Source organism: Lipotes vexillifer, unplaced genomic scaffold (assembly GCF_000442215.2).
Source record: "Lipotes vexillifer unplaced genomic scaffold, Lipotes_vexillifer_v1.1 scaffold505, whole genome shotgun sequence".
NCBI classification, from domain to species: domain Eukaryota; kingdom Metazoa; phylum Chordata; class Mammalia; order Artiodactyla; family Lipotidae; genus Lipotes; species Lipotes vexillifer.
The window spans coordinates 1,189,579-1,196,453 of NW_006785581.1; the positions used below are offsets into that span (position 1 = coordinate 1,189,579).

Consider the following 6,875-nt stretch of genomic DNA (forward strand, 5'->3'; position numbering starts at 1 on the left):
TTTTTTTTTTTTTTTTTTTTTTTTTAATCCATTCAGTCCCTGGCATTCAACACACACCCAGAGATCCCTCTGGAAAAACCGGGGAAATTGGTCTAACACCCACTGGGTCTTCCACGGTTCCTTGAAAAATTACATGTTCCTCAGTGACACGTCTCATTGCTTTTCCAAATTAGCAAGAATTGTCAGTCTTGAAATTTAGAGACACATAACTCATAAATATGCATTCGGTACTCTGGCCCAGGAACACAAATCTCTACATGTTTGCTGTCCTGAAATATATTCTGCTGAGTTTATGTTTTCTTCTTCCTCTTCTAGGCTGCCCCGCACAGATTAACCTCCTCCAGTACCCTTACATCAGACCGTTCTTGGAATCCAGAAGCTCCAGTGTTTTCCCACTTTCCGTAGAAATCAGATTCCTCCAGATCCCGTGATGCCCACACTCCTCCTGAGTCGGTCGACTGCACTGCCAGTCACCCTGAAGGTGTCTCTGACTTCTACACATACTCCAGGCTTTCCTGTCTCTGCTTGTGCCTTCCCATCCCCACCTGCATATGGCCGAGTCCTGCCCGTTCCTCCTGGCACAATTTAAAATGCCAGCCCTTTTTTGGAGTAATTTCTTCCACCTCTCAACTCTCACTTAATACTTTCTGCTTGGTACTCTAGGGAGCTATGACTCTCTTCTTCTTGTGTCCGATTTATCTTTGTATTCCCACAATATCAGCACGTGATAGGCCCCCTATAAATATTTGCTAGGCAACGTAGATGAATGGAATTTAATCTAAAGGGTCTTTAGGGAGTATCCCGTTAGAATACGTATCTATCCAAACTTAAAGGTTGTCTTTTCTTTCGAAGTAGTTATTTGTAGCCATTTCTATTGTCTTAGTTCCCCAGCTGACCCCTTCCTGAGGTCTGTGCCTGTTTTTGCTAAGTTTTTACTTTTCTCCATATTAAATTTACAGTTTATATCAAGCTCACTTGTTTAAGTTTTTTATTTCTGTTCCCACTGTTCTCATGTCCCTTTACAATGTATGCAATTACATGAGCTGCCTTTGAGAGCAAGATTAGATTTTAAATCTTGTGATTAACCTTTCACATTACGAGATTGCCAGCTCCAAGTTTCTCGCACACTTGTTTTGCTCTAGACTAATTTCTCTATTTCATCTCTTTTGTTTTGTGTTACTTTGTAACTCGATTCTTGGCTGCATAGGCCCAGCTTGGGAGAATTTCTTGCCTCCCTAGGTTTTATAGAATGACTCTTATGCATAAAATCAAACAAATCTATAAATGTTGGAAAACAGCCTATCTAAATCTGCCCGGTAAGAGTTCCAGGCGGCTACCAGAGTTGCAAAGTTCTCGCTATTCTGATATTTTGAACACAAGATCTTCAAAGAAGACGTTTTGAAAATTTACTGAAAATACAAATTGCATGTATTTGCACATGGAAAATTTTCCTAAATAGAAAACTACTTAGCTTTAAATTGGAACATTAGATTGGAAATCTTTTCAAATTCATTAACTGCTGAGGTTTTGGTCTACATTTGTTGAATTCTTATTTTTATCCAATTTGTTTTAATTTAAAAAAGAAAAACCCTTTTGAGCTTAGAAGACCACTTTAACTTTTACAGTGCAGTAGAAAAGTATTTTGCCAGTGACCCAACAAAAATGATAAAGGTGTGTATTTTAAAAAACACTTACAATACATCCCTTCAGGAAATAACTAATTTACAGGTAAACAAGATATTTGATATTTTAAGATCTTTCTCTTAAGATCACTGCAGTAACTTCCAAGAATACTTGATTTCCTGGCAGTTTGAATACAACTAACATGAATAAACAATCAGTATTTAGACCTACAAAAGAGATTCTTTTATAGTAATTGGTTATAGACAACATCCTAGGCATGAAATTAATTCCAGCCTGATCTGAAAACCCTGATAGTGTTAAAATGGATGTTTAATGTGTTATTAGTTAATGATATTTCTTCTGAGGACCTTATCAAGTTGCACACAGCAAAGCTGTTGTCATTATTTTTTACTCTCCCAAAGTGACACTTTAATGAAATGTGTCAGCACACCAGTGTTAGGATACGTTTCATTAATGCCCAGCACTTTTGTTCTATGCTTTACATTTGGAAACAGATTTAAGTATTAAGTGCCTCTAATGTCTGCAGCCAGGGAATCCTTTCCGAATTTGTAACAGTGACCAGAACAGACCGCATTACACTCTCCAAATGGTGTGGTTTTGCATTTGAATGTCTGAATTATCCCGGTTTCTTAGAGACGACCAAAACGCCAACATCTTAAATCCTCAAAATACTGTCCGCTTCATTGAATGCTAGTGATCTAAGCATATGTGTAATTATTCTGTAATTCTCCCCAAAATGTGATTCCTTGGAAATGCATACTAGGTTTCTCCTATTGTAAATGCAATGACTATTTCTTTGTGGCCACTTCTTTAAATACGGTAACAAGCAAGTCTGTGTGTCTGTGTGAACCGCCTTGATAATGATGATTTCTTCCCAAGCTCTCCTTGGGACACCCATCGGGGAAAATACGCCCTGCATTTGTGTAAGAGAGAGACCCTGATCACAAAAAGACCATTTAAGATGGTATACATTACATACAACTAGAGGATTTCTTGCCAGAAACAGGCCTAATGTCACTCACAATAGCCTTAGAAGTAGTCTCAGATAGTAAGTTAGACTTTGCACATGTTACCAGGGCCAGCTGTGGTAATCCGTGGCTGCATATAGATTTTAGAGAAGAATAGAATCCCATGCTCCTTTAAGAAAGCTTTGGTTGTGGTCAACCATGGAAAATTAAAACATACACTTTAAAAACTGACAGCTGGAAAGAAAAGTGGTGGTGGAGGGGGGCAGGAGGAAGTAGAAGGGATGGTTAGGGTATATTTTAACTTCGGTTTTTATTTTAAAGTTTTGCACTTTCTTTGGGAAAACCCTCGGTGGCACCTTTCCCTGGAAACCACCTTCGTGGGCAGTTATTCCAAGCTGTGAGATCCTGTGTGTGGAAGTCCTTTGCAAATGGTTAATGTCTCCTTCAGATGTGGCTGGGCAGTTCTTATTACAGCCCCTCATTAATTCCAGTGTGAGTCATTTAATTTGGCCTTTTGGTTTGGCAGAGTGCAGTGGGTTTGTGGGTGTTTACTGGTAAATACAAACGACCATGGAATGGGGGGGGGCTGGAGGGGAAGGAAAGTCAACTTGCAGGATCATAGTTACTCTGTGGATAATTTGATAATCACCCCGCAGCAGGTGCTTGCATTGAATCATTCCTCCTCTTGGCATAATTTTGCAAATAGCTTGGCTTATACAGCCTGTGCCATTCCCGCAGCACCATTTCTAATGGTAGCTTTCAAAATGATTTCAGCATCATGTGAGCTGGGACATTAGTTCCCTACTAGTCCATCTCAGTTATTTGTTTATTCTTGGCAATAAAATTTTTAGAAATTTTAAATCTGGGAGAAAACACTGGGAGACAGTAGGAAAATCAGTCTTACTGCTCATTTAAAGGAACTTTAAAGTTTGAATTAAGGGAAAACCGTTTTAATCTTTTCAAAATTACGCAAGTAACAAGTGAAGAAGTGAAAACCTTGGGAACTTTTGTACTTGGGAGGAAGATAGCAGCTGGGAGTGGAGGGGAGTCAGGCAGTGCGGGAGAGGGGTTGGGAAACAGCCCCCATAGTGAAGCCTGTCCTCTGTACTTGCCAGGCCCCCATGAGAGATGCCACGGCTGGCTGTGTTTCCATTAGCATTAGAAAAGACCAATTTTATGTTGCAAAGTAAATTTTAGAAGTTTAAAAGAAATGACGGAAATAAGAACTCAGGACGCACTATGTTGCTAGGAGATTTGGATCTCTTGCCAAGGAGAGAATGATGTGCGTAAAATCAGCAAAAGATTGCTGAATTCTTCATCCTGCTTATATTTATTTTTAAAGTACTGTACTGTATCATTTATCTGGGTGTTACTTATTTGCCAGTCTTATGAGAAAACAAACTTAAGAAGGCTTCTGAGCAATAAAAGTATGTGTCCCTAAGTCTGCTCACTAACTTTATGACTAAGAGAGCCCCTCAGTACTCACTCAGAGCCTAATTACTCGTATGTTACAAATACTTCTAACACACATGGATATCCGCTTCTGCAGCTCATAAAAGATTAGAAGCAGCATAGCAGATGGGGAACAAATGAGGAGAGGATCTCGGACATACTGGAAGTAGCAAGAAATAATAGCTGACAGCTTGATTGTGAAGGGGGAGACAGAAAATCCATATAAAGCAAACATAACACTATGAAAGCTTAGCAGTCTGGAGCCATTCAGGGTTTTACAGTTTACCAATCCCAGAAGGTCTCACTGTGTCATAGCATAGAATAAAAACTGATGCTCATAATCATGATTTTGAGTCATCAAGAAAAGATTGTGTTGTTAAATGTGCCTGTCTCTTTTTTTTTTTTTTTTTTTATCTGAGGCCTATAGCCAGTGTTTATGAGGCACTTAACTTTATAGGAAAAGGCCTCAGTAACTGTCATCTTTATGTATAGCCCCCAGAGTCATGTTTCAGTCTTGCCCACGTGCAGGCATTCATTTTCCCATATATCGCTGTCATGAATGTGAATGTGCCTCTGCCTTTAAAAAGGCATATGTAGAATAATTGCCACTGGAATTGGCTAACATTGATATTAAGATGCAAGTCTTTATGCTTAAAAAGCTGACCTTTAGTACTTTGGAAATTACTATTTATGTGGCGATTATTTCTCTCTCAATAATGCCAAATAATTAGTATGTAAAAATTCCTCATGCTTTGAGTTTTGGCATAGCTAAATGTTCTTACTCAAACTGAATTTTATAATTCTTTCTCTAGTGACACAGCTGGTATAGTGAGAAAAAAAACACTAAAATGAGAATCAGAAGATTTCCTTGGTCCCCGCTCTACCTCTGAGATGCCAGGCATTATGGGGAAGTTAGTTACCCTCTGGTGCTCAGTTTTCTTACCTGTTCAGTGGGGTTCTCAGACCCCATCCAGTCTGACAGGCTATGATTTTCTTGAAATGGTAGCTCCGTAAGTGATAGGTGATTGATTCTCTTTGTGCTTGATGCAGGGCTGAACCACAGAGGCTGCCTTCCATCCTGTGGGGATTAGAGGGACTAACCTCAAACTTTACGCTCACCAGCATCCTGTTAAGGTATTTTAAAATGACTCTAAAAGGACTTAGAGCCAAAAATGTTAATAACCTTTGTCTCTCAGTGGTGAGAACACAGAAGATTTTTCTTTTCTTTTCTTATGCTTTTCTCATACTTCCAACATTTCTAAAACAAATGTGTATTATTTTTATAAGGGAAAAAAAAGCAATAGAAGCTATTTTAAAATTATAGACACAAAAGAGAAAAACTTGGAGCCTTCTAAATGCTTAGAGAAGTTCGGTCTTAAAGGCAGAGCACGTTTGAAATAGAGGTAATGTTACATCCCCGGAAGTAGAAAATCCACTTGGCAACTATTATGTCTGCCACATTCAGGACTCTCAAAATGGGTGGTAATTTTTCAGACTTGAGGAATAAAAGTAGCATCCAGCAAACCAGGGGAATATGGCATTAAAAGAAAAATCCCCAAATAAACAACTACTTATAATCCTGGGCTCCCAGCTGCCTTTTGTCTTCTAGATGATTATCATGGCAAAATATCCTCCTTGCCACGGACAGTCTCATTGTGATTTGTCAAATGCTAACTGATAAGACAGGAGCGTTTTTCTAGACTCTGAATCTCTGGCTACTTTCCCGAGGATCATCTCCTTGGATAATTGTTAGAAAATTTGCAGCCTACCCAAAACCTGTCTAAAAATACTGGAGAAATAGAGAAGGATCCAGGAGGCTGATGAAGCTCTGAATGTTTAATGTCCCAGGAAACTGGCTGCCTGGATGCTGCCAGCAACTAGGGAACCAGTCGATTGCAGCTCAGGAAAATGGGCCTGGCCCGGACAGCCCCAACTTGGCAACAGCTTGTGGGGAGTAAATCCTCTCACTGAAGGTTTTGCTTAATCTGAATACATTCAATTTCAAAATCTGCCCTTGATCTAAGCCCCTTAAGCTTCTGGGGGAGGACTAAGGACCTTCAGGGTCAATGCCAATAACAAAAGGTAGGAAAAATCCACCTTTCCTCATATCTCATTGCTGCATTCTATAAGCTGTTAACTCACTGCAGAAAATGTTTCCTTTCAATGAAGTTGTCTTTAGAGGACCCTCCTCCCTTCACTTTAAAGATGACATTCAGTGCTTCCTTTTTTACATGTTCAACATGTTCAGTAGAAGGAACACCAGACAAAATGTTAGGAGGCCTGGGTTATAACCCTGAATGTGCCCCCACCAGCAGTGGGATTGTGGCAGAGCAACTGCTCTGAACTTGTGTTACCAGTACGGTGAGTTGATTGGGCCAGATATATTTTTCTCCTAACTGTGGTCTTTGTAACACTTGTCCTTATAAGTGCTTTCCCAGGGGCGGGATGATTGTAATCAAATAAGCTTGGTGAACACTGAAGATCACATCCCTCCTTGGAGATTCACAACGTCCATCAGCATATTAAAGGCTCTGAGAAGTCCTGTAGTAGAGAAACTTTTACAAATGTTTTCAATCCAGTATTTCCCAAACTTCTTTACTGAACCAAGAAGCCCCTTTTGTCTGGTAATTCCTATTTTGAAACCAGAGTCCCATTCCGACAATATAATAGATGGTCCTGTGTCTGATCTACATTTTAGCAGTTACATGAGTATATATGTAGAGGGCATGATAGAGATCAAGGCATGATATCTTTTACCTTGCTGGGGGCTTAAGGTTGGGAGATATAATTTATTCATTGGTTTAGGGAATT

The 6,875-nt window shown here is 39.5% G+C and overlaps 1 pseudogene; it reads left to right on the forward strand.

Moving 5' to 3' along the window:
* LOC103072215 (protein artemis-like) overlaps positions 1-589 on the forward strand; it is a 5,955-nt pseudogene extending 5,366 nt beyond the window's left edge.
* The last annotated feature ends 6,286 nt before the right edge of the window (positions 590-6,875 follow it).